A 21,682-nucleotide genomic window follows, 5' to 3' on the forward strand; every position below is an offset into this window, starting at 1 on the left:
GGGGGTGGAGACGGTGCGCTTTTTGACAGCGAATTGTTCGCCTACCATGCCTACGATTACGATTGCCTGTCACAAGGGTCACAAGATGGACGATTCCGTGCATTGGTATAAGAACACACCTAGCTTTACCCGCCTTGGCCCTGGGTATGAACAGAGGTGCCAGGTGTCCTGATTTTCGAGAGACCGTCCTGATTTTTCAAAAACTCTCGAGTTGTCCTGATTTTTTAAAATTCATCTCTAAAATGTCCTGATTTGTCCTGATTATCATGAAAACTTCTTAAATATGATCGAATTTGTAGTTAAACTACGAGAAAATCGAATAAATAGAACATAAAATAGTTAAACCCATTTAACAAATGGTGATCTACGGTTCAGATGACATTTAAATGGTGTTTTTAAATATGAACTACCGGCCAACCATCAAGCTGCGTACTGTTTTTGCATAAATCAAGGCGTTTTAAGCACCTGTATGTATGCAATCTAAGTAGAAATCCTTATTATTTTCATGAATTAAGAGGTGTCCTGAAAAATCCTGATTTTCAACTTCGCCTTGTCCTGATTTTTGACGAAACCACCTGGCACCCCTGGGTATGAACCACATCCCAACAAACATTTTTGCTGATTAAAAACGCCAATTCTCTGATCGTATGCTGTTTTGAGGTGCTGATTGCTGTTTCAGCTTTCTGGCTGAAGAAAGAAATATTTCAGCGCTGTTTCAGCGTATAAGGAAGTTTTATTTCAGCCAATAGAAAGTAGGGGAAAATTGGCTGAAGAATAACTCGTTCAGCCTTTCGTTTCATGTGGTTTCATGTCATCTTCGCTGATTAATTTCTCCAGATCTCGATGTTTAAGGGCTGAACAGCAGCTTCTCTCTGAATTTGGGTTGCCTTCTTTCAGCAAGATAGCTGATTTAAAATTAGAACTAAACAATGTTTCAGCGGTTGTTCAGCAAAAAATGTTTGTTGGGATGGGTGTGAATATATTGCTCAAGCAAAATTCTAGAGTTTGTTTTGATTAAGTCGTATAAGCTAACATAAACAAAAATGAGTTATTTGCTGCAGACGATTGAAAAACATGTGTTCTACGTTAGGTAAAAATTTGGTTTCATTTGATCAATAAATACATTTTAGAACATGATTTGAATTTAAGACGTATTAAAACTTTCTCATGTTTGAGTGCAATTTGGTTTAAACGACGTTTTGCGCAGCACTGGATTGCCGTGATGCAAAATGACACAAAACAACATTTCGCCGGGTTGGTTTTTGCGACGTTTTTCATTTTGGAAGGAAATTCATTGCGCAGGTGCTGAAATGCTTATTTCTCGCGTGAGCTTTCATTACGTCGAATGAAACAGAAACACCGAACCGAGAAAAACGCTTCTGAAATTTGAAGAGTGTTTTTCAAATCCTATTTTTATTCCTTCGCCGATAACCCTTCAACAAATACGCAATATTCATGGAAACTAATTGTGTCAGATATTCCACATTATGAATTTAATTTTTTGCAATTTTTAGAGCTATTTTTTAATCACATAGGAACATACGACATATTTAAACTTAAATCGTTCATACGTCTGAACACATTCGTCGTTTGGAGGGGAAATTTGTTTCATTCGTCTCTTTTCTTTCGTCCTTTGATTCGTTCAACTTGCACATACGTCCAAATGTTTCTCATGTAAATACTATGGAAAATTTTCAATTTTCTCGGCGTAGTGGCTGTTTAATAAGTGGTGTAGTGGTAAATTGGTGAGTAAATGCATAATGAAATATGTGAATCGGGTGCGACATCGATCAAACCAACTCGCTGCTGCTGATCAGCTTTCTGTTGCCGATCAGCTGGAGGGGAAATTTGTCTCATTCGTCCTTTGATTCGTTGAACTTGCACTTACGCCCAAATGTTTCTGAGGCATGCATTGCATTGCAATTACCGGTAAGTTTTCGATTTTTTTTGACATAGGGAATGTTAACTTTGTGAGTTATCGAGTGTAGCGGTAAAATTATTAGTGAATGCGTAATAAAAGTGTGAATCGGGTGATTGTGTGACTAACAGCAGCAGGCTGCTGCCGATCAGCCTGCTGCTGTTAGTTGTTAGGTTTGCTGCTACTGCTGCTGTTCGGTTTCTTTTCCTTGCTGCATTATTGTACAGCGTTCGAAAGCCTTGAGTATCGATTTAAGAACGCCTGAAAACAAGAATCTGAAATAATATTGCCAGGCAGCGTTACCACATATACAGATTTTTCTGTAAGTATACAGATTTTTTTGAAATTTTCAAACACAGAATCTGTATATACAGATTACAGATAATTGGAAATTCATACAGATTTCATACAGATTTTCCGAAATTCAGAGATTTTCCATGATATTTTGATTATAATTCGAGTCAATAATCATCTACTTTGATGACTCAATCATCCATCAATTGACACGCTTGCAAATAAGGAAAAACTTCCAGGTTAGAGTTACAATGCAATACAACAAGCAAAGGGTTGAAGAAAGATTTAAAACCTGTGTTTAAGCATCATATACCGAAATTGGTTTGCATTATAGGAAAATGTAACTTTTAAAGGATAAAGACTTTCGACACAATTTTCAAATCTAAACTGATTGTACCCCAGAAGGGCACTGATCGTTATATTTAACGGAATATATCGACTTAAAACTTTGCGTGACCTCATTTTTCACACGTAGCGGACATGTATTTTGCCCGTTACAATTAATCGGACAAAGTTAAACCACAGAGAACAGACGTACAAGCTCGAACAAAAAATCTTCAAAAAAGTGTGTAAAATTTCAAATGCTGACACCTAAAAAATACGTTGAAAAGTGACTTGAAACAGTGCCATCTGTTGCGCCGTTCAAAAGTTACAGATCAAATTCCCAAGAGCTCATTTTTCGAAAAAGCGTAATCGTATATGAACTCAATAATAAATAAATTAATGCCACTCTAAAATAGACGGATCAAATTGATTGCTAGTTAAATGCAATAAGAGTTGCTTTTGACTGGATAGAATTTCACTTCTTTTATTTTTGCACTACTGAGGCAGTCAAAATAACGATCAGTTATGGAATAAGTTTATGCACTTCTCGAACGGTCAGAAGACGAATCGGCTATATCCAATCAATTAGGAACATTCTTGACGATCAGTCTCACCCATCAGAGCTGATTCTAGACATCACGAAGCGGATTAGCGGATTTTGCATCAGATTGTTCATAATTTAGTACTTCTATCTTGAAGGGAATAGCGATTAACTTTTAAGATATTTTTCTATTATGCAACGTGACGAAAGTGTTACGAAACTTCAACAGCAATTTTCTTGAAACATGCCAAACAATTCATACGACCTGTTCAAAACTGACCAAAATTTTGAATATTTTTCTCAGTTTTGTTTTGACAGTTCTCTTTGGCGTGTTTGGAGACATCTGGTGGCCCAGCCAAAAAACAAAGATTGGTTCCAAATGGTCGTTGGAAATTTTACACAAGTTTCGTGGGCTATCTTGTACGTCTGTTCTCTGTGGTTAAACCAAAAACGGTTCGCGTATACAAAATGTCAGGTTAAACACTGGTTTGACATGTCGCACAAATAGTCGCCTGCAGTAATGAGCAGCTTAGTCCAAATGAGTGCGCTACGCATTATAAAAAGGTCATCGTTGTTTAGCGTAAGTATCTGGAATGAAAATTTTTGATACAGATTTCAATACAGATTTTTGAGATTTTATGCAGATTAAAAAGATTTTTTGGCTTGAAAATACAGATTTAAATGTGGCAACGCTGTTGCCAGGTTGATATTCTGATTACCTCTACCTGTATACACTGTTTGCTCATGGAATCCATAGCGAATGTGCTAGGTTTTCCTTCCTCTGCACATTCGCCGTTTGGAAGAAGGGACGTAAGCAACATTGAAATGGGCAAGCAAGGTTTTGTTTCATTCGTCATTTTGAAAGTCTTAAATTTTATACATTAAAAGGGTTAAATTGATTGTTTTATCAATCATATAGGTAGATAATGTTCTAATGAAGCCTTTTTAGTGAATATCTCAGTTTTTCAAATTTTGTTTCATTCGACGTAATGAAAGCTCACGCGAGATTTATTGAAACGGGAATCGTTTAAAAGAGTGGTTCTGATTATAGTGAAATAAATTTCTTCATCTTGTTACTAGGTAAGTGCAATTATCATTAAGTCCAAACTTTTGTTTAGCCTGATAATTTTTCTCCCAACCCAACAGCGGCAACCAATATAGAAGCTTCGGATGAGCTATTTATGTGGTTTCTGTATTGCGCATATCACCTGCAGACAACGCTTCAGGGATTCAAATGACTTTATTAAATTCTCTTTTCTAAGATGCTTGAGAAATTACCGCTGGAAGAATTTTAATAATTGAGTCATACCCAAGAGGAATCATAATATGTAAAGGTTATAGAAATTTAGTACTTGAAGCAAATTAGCAGAAATAAGCGAAGGTAAGGACAAAATAAGTCTTGTTATCAGATAAAAAAAAACAATTTGCGAAACGACGTTTGCACCAAAAACGTAATGCAAAAAGTCGTAAGTACTTGTTTACCCGAACATCTAAATTTATGCCTGTGTCTCTCTCACTGGCATATTTCTCATGTATTATTGTATCGCATACCAATTTATCAGACAATTCGGATTCACATTCAAAATTAAAGATTTGAAAATGTGTTACAAAACTTCAGTAGTGATTTTTTCGAAACAAGTCGGGTGGCTCATATGACCTAATCAAATCAAACTCTAGAATTGATTTATATACACGCAAAATAATTTTCACTTAAAAAGTAAGTGACATCTGTAGTAAATTCTCGCCATACGTAATTTCATTTGAATTTTAAGTGTACCCAAGTAACCATTAAGCCATATAACATGGCCCTAACTTGGCATTATAGTGGCATATAGAAAATGCCTCACAGTGCCTGATCGTTCTGAATGCCACTTGAGTGCTGATTTGAAGCCACTTTTGGCCTGCAATTCGGCTCATATACGGCTTACCAGAAGCTGTCAAAATATTTTCCAGTGGGTACAACCCACTGGATGAAAAACAAAAAAAAAGATTGTCTTTTCCCCCACACTGTATTCTTTTTTCATATCTCCCGCACCACTTCCGCCAACCATCCCTTTTCCCTAGCTGATGATTTTTTGTCGCATAACCGGGAATCGAACTCATGATTTTTTCGAATTAGGATATGACAGCGACTTTGATAAATTGACCATTAAGTCAACGCATGCATTGCGGATAATTTGGCTTATTTAAACAAATCATTTTCTGCATCAAGAAATAATTCAATACGATCAGCTTTAAATTGTATTTAAAAGGAGATCATTCGAGGTACTCAAATGGACGAAACTTCACAGTTATGGCATTTTAATAAACATTTCCTGGGGGCAAGTTCCATTTGCTGCGATCCGGATAAAAATAGGTGCCCCAGTAGATTCAGCGATTTCCAATTTTATCATCCGCTGCCAGATGATGTTGCCCAGTGTAATGGCAGGCATTCTGCAAAGAAGAAAAGAAAATATACATATACACGACTCTAGCATTTCAATGAAAGCAAAAAAACTTACATTCGATAGCCCTTACATGAAGAATTATAAACGATAGAAAATTTCAAATCCCGAATTCATGCTTTGTTTACCTTTTTTTCTTGCCCTTCCTTTTTCTTCAAAAATGACATTTACGAAATAAGCATTGACGTTTTACTCACTCAGCTTATTTCTGTAGGGCTTGAAAGCCCTAGAATGTGCAAACCGAGCCAATAAACGGCTTATTTTGCGGCTTCGCCTTCCAGTGCTTATAAGCATTTTTAAACATTCGGTACGGCTTTCAGGCACTCAAGTGCTGTTATTAAAACATTATTCGGCTTATACAAGTGCTTAATGGTTTATTGGGTAGGTCAAGTGAATTCACTTAAGTGACCGCTCAAGTGAATTACACTGACGTTCGAGTGACATTTTTCTGAAACCACATAAATTTCTAAGTAAGTTTCAAGTTAATTGTCCCTCGTGTTTTTAAATAAAAGAACATTTATAAAACACCACTTCGATCTCAAATACTTACATTACGCTTTCGCCATAAATTTATTGATTGGAAAATGCCATCGTCATCCCAAGGCAGATCGGTTACTGCGGATAGTGCGACTTCTAAATCTTCCCTGCTGCAAACCAGAAAATCGATCCAGTCCAACCCACAAGCTGAAACATGATAACACCTTTAAATAACTTTTTCTTACATCACGTTTAACACGAAAATCGCCTAGTAAAGAATTGGGAAAATCCAAATCCAGCATAAGATTTAAACGCTGCTCTTTAGAATTTGCCATTGTGAACTCTGAAAATAAACACAATTACAACCCGACATTCACTTGAAATTCTAGTGATGGGGAAGTGAGTATTTTTTCTCACTTCAAATTCATGTGACGACTGAAGTGAATGTGGATAAATTCACTTGAAATTTAAGTGACTGCCAAGTGAAATGTATATGTCGCACTTGCATGGAAGAAAATCACTGGATCCTTTTTTTTAAGTGAAAAATCATGTGTATTTTAAGAGTGAATTTGGGTTCAGTGTATTCTATCAGTTCAGTGTAGGGGAAATAAGGGCATAACGAGCATAATAAGCACACCGTTTTTCTACATAAGTACGTATTTTCTTAACCCTCATCCGCATCAGGTTTCGTTAACCTAATCAGCACTAAGAGTGTCAATTTGACACTACAAGCTAAAATCGTTATAACTTTTGGCGTATTCAACCGATCTAAACAAAACTTATATCAATAGAAACCTTGTTATGTCAGTAAAATATGTTTAGAACATTATAATACCTTAAGCTTCTAGTTTTCTCGTTATTCAGCATGAAAGAAAAAAAATCCGAAAAAACATGCCTCAGGAAAACTGCTGTATTTCATGTATTACACGTCCAAAAAAATATTTGCCTTATGCATATGAAAGCTGAAGTTAATGTCTACAGCATGAAGCCAAGAAATATTTTTATACATTTTTTTAATGAAAGGGTCACAAAAAGTTCAAAAAAGTGGTCTGAAAATCCTACACCCAAAATAATCTGCACGTTGCTGCTACGTGAAAAACTACATAATTTCTATCCAATTGATTTTCACGTAATTTGTACGAAAAAAATAAGTAAACGCTTCTCTAATAGGAATTTTTCTCTATGAACGTCACGAGCAACTTACGTGAACGTAAAGTACGTAAAATGTGTTTAGTATCGAAATGATATTTGGATCCTGTCTACTATTTTTTTCGTTTCTACTTTCGAAAATAAAATGAAAACAAATTGGATTTCATCACAAATAAAATTTATTTCAAGATCATTCACGACACTGGCACTATACTTAATTCACGATTTAATAAAAACACAATTCCGGAACTTCTTACCAGTGAATTGGTTTGTGGAATCCTGTAAGAAATGGAAAATATTTAATAATCAAAAATAGAATCATAAAAATGATAAATAATTTACCTTTACCATACGTCCAACCGGGCCGGTGTGGTGCTTAAATAGGCTTCTTTTCACGGCCCTACCTTGTTTTCTACACGGGTTTCTAGAAGCTTTCTCCGAAGCAGGAAATATCACAAAGAACAGCTTAAATTGAATTAAATTTCAACAGGAAGACAATTCACACTTACCACCTTGCCTCCGAGGCTCGGATTTGTATTAGGGCCCCCAGGATGTCCCATGTGGTGTACTGTTTGTTTTCCGACGCTGAATGCTCTTGAGCTGTCGCATCCAACCAAAATCAAGTTGGCTAACTGACAAAAAATCCCTTTTCCAATAGGACTTACTTATTTATTTATTTATTTATTTATTGGAGGGGAAAAGCCCATATGAAAAAGATTGACCGTCACATATGCCGTCACATATGCCCTTCAAAACCCTCAATTTTTGCATCAACAGATTACAATTCAAATCTAAATGATACATCGAGTACCAAAATCAAGTTACACACAAAACTTTCGAGGCCGGAAATTAGCAAAGTTTTGCTCAAATTTGACCAGCTAGAAACATAGCAATCAATTTAGCAAAAAAAATTAACTAAAATTTTAGCAAACGAGAAAAAAGTTAGCCGCCGCATTTTTTACTCAAATTTTTAGCAAAAACCGGAGGAAAAGATCGCCCGGATCTGAAATTTCAAAATTTATTGTTTTTTAATCTGGAGAATCAGGGGGAATGTTTGATTATATAATAGAATACTCAACTTTCATTCAATTTTGATTTATTTTTCACAATTTTTTTAATTTTACACATTTTGTAAAATAGAAGTTTCGATCCTGGGAACGCACTTTCCGGCAAGCGAAGTACCAAGCAAATGCACCGGATGTGCTCGTTGAATTTTCAGTCGTGGTCCCTCTTCATTTCCAGACTGTTGTGGGTTTCTTGTTGCAGATTTAACCTGGTTGAAAAGAAAACAAACAAACAATTTTGCAATTCAAATTACGGAAAACCTGTACAGTTTATGATTGACTCTTACCTCTGTCGCTTCCGGTGTCGATTTGGCCAGTATTTTGTTGTTGACTAAGCCACCTTTTGAACCACTAGCAGCGATCTTTCGGAACCGCGCTCAATCGTGTCTGTTTGTTTTTTTTTCTTCTCCCTACCCGCGGCGGCTGCTGTCTGTACACAAAGTGGCTAGAAGTCCTTCATTCTACTAAAATCAAGCAAGATGAACTTTCATACTGCTAAAATCAAGTAAATTTAGCTTTTTGCTAACTCAACGGTAAAATTTTTTTTTTTGCTAACGAAAAGTAACAGTGAAATTTTGCTAAGTAGAGCCCCGAAAGTTTTGTGTGTAGCTAACTGACACAAAATCCCTTTTCCAATAGGACTTACTTACCAGTCAGTGGTTCCATGGTAGATTACGGAGAGCGAAGCGTATGAATTTTCCTCATTTTTATATGATTTGTGCTTACGTAAGAACTATAACTATACACATAACACACGACGTATTACAGGACACGACACATAACGTACGTACTTTACGGAAAAAAGGATATAAAGTTACACTGTAAATTTTTGTCTCGATTTCCAGCAAAAAAAATTGCTGGAAACGTTCAGCAATCCAAATTTTTGCTGGAAACCAGCAATCGGTTTTCGAATTGCTGGATTTTTCAGCATTCGGTTGTGTTCTTGTCATTTTTGCTGAAAAATCAGCAAGCGGTTTTCAGATTGCTGGACTTTCCAGCAATTGATCTAGTTTGCTGGAAAATCAGCAATCGAGTTGTCAATTTGGAATCTGTTTGTTTTCGTACGCTGGAGCAAGGTGAGACTCTATTTTACGAATTTTGGTCGGATTAATATAATTATTTTGCTTTCCTCTATATTCTAGCAACCAGGCATCAAGTCAAGGGTAAGTTTTTATTGGACAGGTAGATATTCCATAAAAGATACTTATCAATTTTTTTTACAGGTGGCGAATGATCAACACTTTGGCACAAAGCTGCCACCTTAGAGCCGATGATAGAAAATTGTAAAAATGGAAATAAATAAATCCCTGGAAATAAATAAATGGGAGAAAATAATTGTTTTTATTGCTAATTATATGCACAGCCAATATTTTCTATTTAATTTTGAATTGAAATATAAATTTGATACTAAATACGGCCGGTTGTTTTGAAAGAAAAAGCTGGTTTCCAGCAATCTGGATTGCTGATTTTCCAGCAATTTGAATTGCTGGAAACCAGCATTAACATTTGCTGTTTTTTCCAGCAATTTAAATTGCTGGAAATTTTGCTGGAAAGTCAGCGGGACAAAAACCAGCAAAATTTTGCTGTGTACCTTTTTTGTCGACCGGTTTCGGGCACGATGTTGCCCATCTACAGGACGATGTCCGACTGATTACACAAAGGATAATTACAGCTCCAGTTTCATACTTGATGTAGTATTCGTCGAACGCAATTGGCATTATGCGGATTTTTGGTTGATCAGGCTGAAGAGAGGTGAAATGATCGGCGGCTCGTCTTCGTTCATCAACGGTTTTTCGGCGGTGCTGATGAACATCGATTCCCAAGCATTCAGATGTTTTTCGTACAAACTTCCTAAATTTGACCTTTTTCCAATCGACGGAATGGTCAAACTCTGTTGAGTGGGCGGCAACACTCGATTCATTAATTCTCCCGTTCTCAACGGCATTTTTGTGTTCTTTGAGACGGACTTTGAATTTACGGCGAATTCGACCAATATAAATAGCCGGGCAGACTCGGCAGAATTATCCAAAATTGACTAACGGAATCAGCCAGATTCTTCTGCAGCATGGTCTAAAAACTGCATACAAGAGTGGAAACACCCTCAAGGATCGTCTAGTCTCGCTTAAAGACAAGATTCCTGAGGAGGATAGATCCGGAATTTATGAAATTCCGTGCAGCAGCTGCCCGGCTATTTATATTGGTCAAACTCGCCGTAAATTCAAAGTCCGTCTCAAAGAACACAAAAATGCCGTTGAGAACGGGAGAATTAATGAATCGAGTGTTTCCGCCCACACAACAGAGTTTGACCATTCCGTCGATTGGAAAAAGGTCAAATTTAGGAAGTTTGTACGAAAAACATCACATCTGAATGCTTGGGAATCGATGTTCATCAGCACCGCCGAAAAACCGTTGATGAACGAAGACGAGCCGCCGATCATTTCACCCCTCTTCAGCCTGATCAACCAAAAATCCGCATAATGCCAATTGCGTTCGACGAATACTATTGTCGCTGAATCCCCAAACCGGAGTTATCGTCAATGAGTGCTGGCGACATTTACTGGCGACACTCACTGGCGACAAGTTATTATCAGGACGTGTACAACTTCGGGTGTGTTCTTATACCAAAGATTTTTTATTTCAAAGGAAGTGCCGCAAAAACAAAGGATTTTTTCCTTTGGTTTTGGTATAAATAAAAAATCCTTTGGTTCAAATGCATTTTCCTCTGTTTCAAAGATTTTTTCTTTTGAAAAATCTTAGATTCAAAATATTAATGCTTTGATACAAAAACCAGTTTCATTTGATTTAAAGTTATTATCTTTGCTCAAAGGTAATTTAGATATAGATTTAAAAGCATTTATTCATTGAACCATTTTCCATTTATTCCAATTGGAAGATTTTTACCCTGTTGTATCGAAGTTCCTATTAGGAGTTTGAATAATAAAAAGATCAAGGACTAAAAAAATCGTGCACACGAGTGGCGATTCCCGCTCGTCTGCGATTTTTACCCGTAAAGGTTCGCCAAAGCGCAAAAATCTCTTAGGTTCGTGAACCATAGGAAACGCGAGCGAAGCAGTCCAACCAACAGACGATTCTTTTGGATTTTGAATCCTATCTCGCTCGTGGTAACATACATGAAAATTTTTAAACTTCCGAAAGCCACTCCAGCTGCTGGCTGGTCCGACTGGTGATTGCCGTTGAAGATTGGGCCGAAAAAATACGACCGCGGGATTTGGGGAAGTGTTACTTTGCGCAGCTTTCTCCATGTTCGAGAGACTTGGAAATCTATCCGTCGGCCGTGGTCCTGTAACTATACAAGCGTTTTAGAAAATCTTGAATTCACTTAAATATTCAATATTTATTAACTTACACCACAGAGAACTTACACTTACCATTTTGCATCCTGAATCCTCCTTATTTATAGCTTACTCCGATTCACTGGTTTGATTTTTAAAACGAGCGGCCGAACTTTATTCGATTTTTCGGTTTTCTGTTCTTCTTGCAAGTCAATGCAAAATATCTTCTAAGTTTGAAGTTTTTGTTTCAAAAAATTATTCTTTTCAGTTTAAAACATTTTTCTTCGGTTGAAAGAAAATTTACTTTGTTTCTAAAGAAATATGCAATTGAACAAATTTCTTTTGAATAAAAGAATTTGTTTGAAATCAAAGTCCAAAGTTATTCAATTCAAAAAAATTATTCTTTCTTTCAAAAATTATTCTTTTCAATCAAAACTATAATTCATTGATTCAAAGAAAACAGGAGCTGGATTAAAAAAAATGAATGTTTTGAATCAAAGTCAGATTTAATTCGTTCCAAAATTTAAGTTTACTCTGCGTGAATACACGGAATCGTCCATCTTGTGACAGGCAATCGTAATCATAGGCATGGTAGGCGAACAATTCGCTGTCAAAAAGCGCTCCGTCTCCACCCCCCACCAATGAGAAACTTTTGGTACTCCTTGCCTACTGTTGCTCAATATGCAACCACCCGTAGCTGTATAGGCACGCTGGTTATTACTTTACTAAAGCGTTGCCAGTAATGATATTTCACAACGTCGCTAGTTGGCAAGGTTGCCGATCACCAGCGCGAAAACTTCGGATTTCAACTTCAATGACAATACATCAAGTATGAAACTGGAGCTGTAATTATCCTTTGTGTAATCAGTCGGACATCGTCCTGTAGATGGGCAACATCTTGCCCGAAACCGGTCGACAAAAAAGGTAACTTTATATCCTTTTTTCCGTAAAGTAAGAACGTTATGTGTCGTGTCCTGTAATACGTCGTGTGTTATGTGTATATGTATGAATTTTCGTTGAATCTTTTCGATACGATCGATTTAGTTGTTGTAATGAGGATTCCACACTACCGAGCAGTACTCTAAGTTAAATCGGACTAGTGCACAGAATAGAACTTTAAGGCATTGAATGTCTCTGAAATGCTTAGTTATTTTAAAAAGGAAACCGAGACATCTTGAAGCTTTAGTAGCAATGCATGTATGAGATATTATGGTCTGTGAATGAAAGTTGTTGGTCGAACATGACACCTAAATCTTTAATTACGCTAACACGTGTGAGAGGTGTTTGTTGAATGTGGTTGTCGTAGAAAAATGTTGAGTGTTTCCAGTGTTCCAGTGTTTCGCATTAAAAATTTATGTAGAATAGACTACTAAATTGATGCTAGTGGATCTCTTTGGCATGAAGCCGTGTTTAGTGTCGGATATATATGACGAGCGGTTGTGGGTAAAGTATTAGAGAACAACGAGTTCGAAAAATTTAGACTCTGCGCAAAGGGCAGCGATTCCGCGGTAGTTTGATATGTCAGACTTGTTTCCTTTCTTGTGGACGGGGAATACATAGGATTCCTTCTAAACGTCGGGGAACACGCCACTACGGAGTTAAAGGTGAAAAATATGGGCTAAGGCAGGCGATACCACTGTTGTGCTATTTTTTAGTATTATCTCTTTCATTGAAAATTGGATTTCGTGCAATGTTTTGCAATCGCAGTAATCCTTTCAAAGGTTGACTGAAAAGAGGTTAGCGTGTAGAACTCCTACAGATTTTACACCAATTTGACAGGTCGCACTAATGATGCAAGCTCGCACAAATGTCGCAGTCATGAGTGCGCAGTCCAATTTGGTGCGCTGTGATTAATACTATTGACGGATGCCATCCGGGCCTGGGTTAGTCGAACATTTAAGGCTGGAACAAGCGGATTCAACAGCAGCAGGAGTGATTAGCGGATGAGGTGCGATCGTAGCACGAAGTGGCACATTAGATACAGCCGCAGGAATTTCTGCTTCATTTAGGGTTTCATCGGTGAAGGAAGACACTTCTGAAGTGGTTTCGAAACAAGTTAAAAAAAAAGACATACACCGTCTTAGCCGATTTAGGCTTTACAGACTGAATAAATGACGTGGACAACTTAATTAACATTTAACACCCAGTACCGAGATGGGAATCGAACCCATGCCATCAGTGGGCTAGCGATTAACGTCTTACCACTCGACCACCGAGACAAGTTGTATATTTCTGGAGTGGCGCAAGCTACGTTGTCTGATGTGAACATGGTATTAGCACTGACCATACTGACTGGACACTCGATTTCGTTTTCTGGATAATTTTTCCAACAGTACGCAATATCGATTCCAGAGTGCGCATCGATCGATTTGAAGAAATGCTATCCCAGTTAGGAAATGCCACCCAACTTTAAAAATAAAACACGCAATTTCTACGATAAAATCGGGCTAAACAGGACCATTTTTCCTACAGGGCATTTTTTGTCAAATTTTTCTGGTTCGCCACCTGCCGTCGGTATTGCGAATCGGCAAAATCTGACAATAAAAAATTAGACAGCAAATGGTTGAATTTTTGTTCTAAGTGTCATGTCAGTGTGGCCAGTGGTATTAGGTAGAACATATTCATCGCGCTGTTTGTTGACATGACTCCAGAATTTCTTTGGGTTAGTTTTCAAATGGTTTTGAACTTTTGTTTGATATGCTGAAAACAGTGTTTTGTTCAGTTGTTTGTAACTACCATGGAGGAAGCGATATCGAAGAAGCGATATCGAGGAAGCGAAGCCCGACTATATAGCTTCAAAATAGAGTTAATATTACCGCATATGCGCTGAAGGATCAGGAAGAGTAGGCGTGTGCTGAAGCGTCAACACGCGTTTTTTTCGTGCTGCGGAAAATGTTCTCAAATAGAAAGAAATTGATTGGAATTTTAAAAGTTTAAAGCTCAAAAGAGGAAAATTGTTGTGAAATTTTTTTATCATTAATTGCAGTGAACCGACCCGAGTGTTGTGAATACCTACATTTTGTCTTACAAAGACCAGTGTCAATGTTATGTCTGAACGAGATCTAGATTATTGAAGGAATTTTTCCGACCTCGCAATTTTCTCATTTGTTTTCGTGAAAATACAATGATTCTTATCTGTTTTCGAACTTAATTTTCAAAATATGTGTAAGGATAGCAGTGTGTTAATCAAAATATCAGCAGAAGAAAGAAGCAATCAAATCCCGAAAAATGATTCATAAACACTTGCTGGATTTTCAAGCAACAGTGACTGGAAGGTGCAGGGATGCTCACCGTTAGTACAACAGGACCATCAAATATAAATCAACCCATGCTGTCTCCTTTCCTCATCGCCTATTAATGGACTTTGGTGAGATTGTTTCATTTTATTTTAATTATATTTATACAGATTTCATCAATCCTATTTGCCATGTAGGATTTTCCACTTAAACATTCCTTCCCATTCCTTTCTGAAACAGCTTTATGGGTCGTATGAGTTCCAGTGCTGCAAATTATCTTCAAGCACGAATGATACTGACTGTGATTTTCTATCAGTGTAAAAAGCTTCATCTGAAATGAACGGAATAGAAAAGTCAACAAATATAAAAGCTTCTGATCGGCTCGGTCATCCTCGTGCCTACAGAAAGCTGTGTGAGTGTGACTATCAGTCAGTAGAAAGCTCACTCGTAAACCCGAACTAACTTGTTTCACTCGAAAGCTACGAAAGCGTCTTTCGCTTAGGCATTTCTGTCACTCACTGTTTTTGATCAGTGACTGCAGCTTAAGCATTCAATCAGTGTCAGCGAAAGTTGCTGATAATTTCAGTAAGCATTTGTTTTTGCCATTTTTGCAAATTATGAATTGGGATTCAAAAAGAAAACGCGAATTGAAAATCGCTGAGACTATACGTTTACTTGAAGGGGGACAAGAGGACGGATGTATATAAAAAAAAATTGAATTTATGGTAATTAATAATGACAAAAATATGATAAAATGAGGTCAACAAATGACAAAATTATTACACAATGTGATAAATATTTTGAAAACATGATAAAATTTTGACAAAAGTATGAGAAAAATCTGACAAATATGACTAAAATTTGACAATAAAATGTCATCAATCAAACTATTAAGTCATAAATATGACAAAAAATTGACAATAAAATGACAAAACATAACAAAAATAAGACAAAAATCCGACAAATGAGACAAAAATGTGACAAATGTGATAAAAACATGAAAAATAACACAAAAATGAAGCAAATTATTTACAATACAATGACAAAACATGACAACAAAATTATAAAATTATGACAAAGTCTGACAAAAACGACATAAATTTAACAATAAAATGATTAAACTTCGAGAAAACTTTGTCGAAAACATGTGTTATGTGATGAAAATAAGACAACATTATGACATAAATCTTATTATTAAAACAAAGTTATCACAAAAAATTGACAATAAAATTAAATATGTGGTTAAAAAATGACAACAATCTGGAAGATACCACATTTGTAATATTTAATCATTTTGTCAAATTTTTACATAGTTTGACGACATAGTCGTATTTTTGTTCTTTTGATATAAAATTTTCAAATATATAAATTTGTCTGACTTCACAATTTCATGTCATGATTTTGTCAATTTATTGACATATTTTTACCACGCTTGTCATAATTTTGTTATATTTGTCATATTTTTGTCAATTGTTTACGACATTTGTCATTTTTTTTGCCATGATTTTGTCTTTTTTGTCATATTTTTGTTAAAATATTGTCACATATTAATCAGATTTGTCATATTTTCGACAGAGTTGTGTTAGTAAATATTTTTCCATTGTATTGTAAATTTCATTCCTATTTGTCAGATTTTTTGTCATAATTTTGTCATGTTTTGTCATTTTATTGCCAACTTTTTGTCCCCCACATTCGTCTACACGCTCCCTCGCCAGCGTTCGTCTCGCCAACCCGAACACTCATTTCTAAACCTTCCCACCTCTTCACACCATTTGAAACAGACGATTTTTTTATCAGAATCCTTCAAAAATAGCGATCTCAGCAGTAATTCTGAAATTTGTGCATGTCTAGCGAGTCGAACAATCTTTGTCACCATTCAACTAAACTTAATGATAATAGAAGGAAGCTTTTTTCACTTTCAGCAATGTTCGCTTGAAACTGAAAATGAAGATTGGATAACCTCATGAACCTGCAAAGAGCCTGAATGTATACTAAGCACCGATGTTGCCGATCGGTGAATGAGTGTGCAGAGAGCTTTCAGGACTGAGCTTTCTGTTCATTCTCGTATGAATCTAGTTGGAATTGAACTGACCGATACACTGCAATAAAGTCAGCTGATAATTTCTCACTGACACTGAAAATTTGCAGCACTGATGAGTTCTCTGCACCTAAAGAGTTATTTTTGCTTTTTCAGATAATCCCTTCTATGAATACATTGACTTGTCACGGTGTGCATCATGGTACAACACTGATCTTCAAGAGCAGCACTTGGAATGAATATTGAATCCAGATACTCATTTTGGCATCATGCGTTGCTCTTGATTATCAGTTGTACCTCGTGTATCAGCCAATGCTAGATGTGTGTAGTCACCCTATGCTATGCTATGCTATATGCGCTGAAGGATCAGGTCTAGAGTCGAGCTTGGAGTGGAGTTGGTTGCGAATTCCGGGGAGTCGAATATTATACGGCAAAAGGAAGGGGCAAGGTAGCAGATATTTTCAAGCACATGAGACTGTCAAAGTTCGCGAAGAAATATTTGGTTTGGCAAGCCATCTGTACCTGTGGCTTGAAAAGCAGCATTTTCATAGCTTCCGGGACTGTCAAGACAAAGAAATTTACGTGAAAGATTGTTTGAATAAACGTCTGCTGCCTTTCCTGAGAAACACGGTTGTTCCGTACTGTTTTGGTCGGATTTGGCATCTTGCCATTACTGTAAAAAGGCCATGGAGTGGCACGCCGCCAACAACGTACAGGTAGTTCCCAAGGACAAGAATCCTCCCAACACGCTAGAGCTCCGCCCAATTGAGAAATACTGGGCTATTGTCAAGCGGAACCTAAAGAAGACCAAAAAACTGCTAAGACGAGCAGCAGTTCAAGGCAAACTGGCTTTCTGCGGCGAAGAAGGTGGACAAGGTGGCTGAACAAAATCTGATGGCAGGGGTTAAGCGTAAGGCCCGGCAATTCGGATTTGGAAAAGCGGAAGCCTAACGTTGGTCTACTTAATGTGTGAAATGATTTGTCAGTGTGAAAACGAGCCGCGGGCCTTTATTGGGATCCCGATCAGAAGAGAAAAACTAAATTATATCAAGATGAGATATTTTGATATTCAATTTTTTCCTATCTGGACGAGTTATAATTTAGTACTCGTAGGATGTTAAAATATCTCAAATTATATCAAAAAGTCTTTGCAGCCATAACTAAATCAAATCAACCGTTGTTATAATGTAAACAAAATTATAACTCATCCAGATAGGATATATCAACTAAAATCTTATTGGATTTGTATGCAAAAAAAAAAAGATGGCGATAAAAGAATGAGAATCGAACTCATCACTTTCCTATTCCCATCCCATCCTGTGTGTCCTTGCTTACTACTCTACCTGATATTCATTGAAGATAGGTGTTTATTTTCGTACTAATTCAGCATAGCTCGATCCCGGCTGCTTGTTGAGGAACGGCGCGCAAAGACAGGCAGCCGTTTTGGGTTCCACAGAATTGGCCAATGAGAATTCATATAAGTGTACCTGATGAATTGGAATTTTGATGGATCGGCCGGATCGGGATCGGACAGTTGGAATTCTCAAAGAGAATCGTGCGCACGGGAATCAGGCTGTCGTTTGTGCGGATTCAAACTGGACAATGGGAATTTCTATACGTTTACTTGAAGGATCGGAATCGGACTATTGGAATTTTAAAAGGGATGCGTGCGGACGGTCAGGCAGTCGACTTCGAGTGTCGTTCAGATGAATGGAATAAGAATGAATTGGAACAGGATTATCAGGATTTGAGAAGAAAACTAGATGTACCTACTGAAATGAAGGTTCCGAAAATCCAATAGCAGCTTTTAAAGCATGCAGATCAAAACAGAGAAAAACAACAGTCCCCAGTCTTTTTCTTCCGACTCTAGAAGTATGAGTCGAAAGAAAAGTCGAATAAAAGTATACAGGTTGATTATAGTACTAGATTGAATATTAATACTTAAGCTTTGAAAATATAAATGGAACGATGCCTCAAAAATTATTATTTTCATTCATATAGGTCATCGAATAATTTCATCTTAAAGCTTCCAAAAGTGCATTTGAAAAAAAATGTTTTAATCAAAAGTAGATATAATTCTGTTTTAGAAAAAAACATTAACAACAAATCTCATTTCAAAACTATAACTGAATCAGATATAAATATCTCGCTGAGATAGTTTGAGTAACGATTTTGATATGCTCTTCTGATCGGGATTGGGCCTGCTAAAAATAATAAAGGTTGCTCTTTACTCTTACACAAATTTCCATAAGAATGACAGCTAATCGTAGTGAAATTGGAGTGAAGGCTATCGCTTTCTCTGTTTAACGCATGAGACATCGTATACAAGGGTCGCGAGCGCGCCCATCTCCCATTGGAAGCGCAAGTCTCTTCTGCAGAATTTTCCTGTATATTTACTAAACATATATAAATCTCAAGTCTACAGTACAGTATTATAAAATTTTTACTTTTTTTATGTATGTATGTATGTATGTATGTATGTATGTATGTATGTATGTATGGTTCCCCCATCGGTAGCAAGGTCCAGCCTATGTCTGTGTGGCTTGGCCTTCGAATTGCTTCTCAGGCTTCCACGGCCGATGGTTCGTCGAGGGAAGGCATCCAACCTTCAGAAAACTACAATAGTTGGCAATCCACTCCGCTTGCAATAGTCTCTTCAAATTAACCCCAGATGCATTCCCTCTGAAATGTATATATATATATATATATATATATATATATATATATATATATATATATATATATATATATATATATATATATATATATATATATATATATATATATATATATATATATATATATATATATATATATATATATATATATATATATATATATATATATATATATATATATATATATATATATATATATATATATATATATATATATATATAGGTACAAATATATATATATATATATATATATATATATATATATATATATATATATATATATATATATATATATATATATATATATATATATATATATATATATATATATATATATATATATATATATATATATATATATATATATATATATATATATATATATATATATATATATATATATATATATATATATATATATATATATATATATATATATATATATATATATATATACATATATATATTCATCAAAACCATGTCCAAAAAAAAGTTCGCCGTTTTATTATTTGTTTAAGCATAAAATTTCTTTGAGCATTTACCCATTTAATCAAGAAAACGATCAGTTGGGGAAAAATGTGTTTAGATTTTTTACTTTAACCGAATTACAGCATTTTTATTTGGATTTTTATCCCGATGGATATATCTGCCAATTTAAACCATTGTTTTTAAAGATTCTTACTGAAGCATTTGAATGTTCTGATTTAAAAATTTCCTGAACAGTGTTGGAGGTGATCTGCTATTTTATTTAAGATTATGTGATATTTTCAAGATTCAATAACATTTGAATGAAATGCAGGTTTTTAAAAATTAAAAAGACCGAAAAGAGTTAAGTTTTCATGTAAATATACCTCGAAATCTTTGAAAACATTAAAGTGACTTTCGGCTATCATCACAGTTCAACTTTCATATGTTAAGTTAATGTTATTTTTGGCACTTTCAGGTCATAATAAAAACTTATCAAAAAAAATCTGCTTCTGCTATCAAAAAAATAGTGTTTCTCGAATATCAATCACAAAAAAGTGGATCTAAAGTCTCGTCTTTGTAGCCAAAATATGTAAAACAAAATCACACGTTTATGTTAAGTACGTACTTGAATTCTGGGTAAACAAACAGTGAACCTGTAAACAGTTTTTCGGTGAATGATTTGACAAAAAAGTTGAGTTTTTTTATTTGGGCTCAACCATTTATAGATGAAGAAATAATATATACATTTTTTTTTTGTAAATGTTGAACGTTTGCACTTGTTCTAAATTAAAGCCTCTAATGTATGTTTTAACTGAAAATTCTTCTTATTTTATTGATAACCTTCACTAAAGCTTGCAAAAAATCAAAAAAAAACTTTGCATTAGACCTTAAAATAAACTTCAATCGTGTATAATCCTTTTTGAAGGAAAGGCTCTTGTTCAGTTCAAGTGTCTGTTCATTTTCAACGGATTTTGTCATAGTTCTGTAAATTTAAAAGCACTTCATATATCTTCAGTTGAGCACATTTGTACATGTTCGAAAAATGATTCTAGGGGTATTGGATTATAAAATTGAATGTAAATTTTCCCACTTTAATTTTTTTTAAATGTCCGCAAAGAGTCATACCATTATTTTATATGCATCAGTACTAAATTCATATTTTTCAGACAACAATTTCTTCTGAACTTAAAATAGTTTCATTTTTTTAAATCGTTTAAATGGTTTTGATTTGATCGGCAAAATATCAATCCGGGCGTCATTCATTACTATGTGCTGTACAAATGATGTAGGAATCGAGTAGATAAAAACACATCTAGGCTTCATATCGCCACCACATGCATTGAAATACCCCTAGAATCATTTTTCGAACATGTACAAATGTGCTCAACTGAAGATATATGAAGTGCTTTTAAATTTACAGAACTATGACAAAATCCGTTGAAAATGAACAGACACTTGAACTGAACAAGAGCCTTTCCTTCAAAAAGGATTATACACGATTGAAGTTTATTTTAAGGTCTAATGCAAAGTTTTTTTTTGATTTTTTGCAAGCTTTAGTGAAAGTTATCAATAAAATAAGAAGAATTTTCAGTTAAAACATACATTAGAGGCTTTAATTTAGAACAAGTGCAAACGTTCAACATTTACAAAAAAAAAATGTATATATTATTTCTTCATCTATAAATGGTTGAGCCCAAATAAAAAAACTCAACTTTTTTGTCAAATCATTCACCGAAAAACTGTTTACAGGTTCACTGT

This window comes from Uranotaenia lowii, chromosome 1 (assembly GCF_029784155.1).
Source record: "Uranotaenia lowii strain MFRU-FL chromosome 1, ASM2978415v1, whole genome shotgun sequence".
In the NCBI taxonomy this organism is placed as follows: Eukaryota; Metazoa; Arthropoda; class Insecta; order Diptera; family Culicidae; genus Uranotaenia; species Uranotaenia lowii.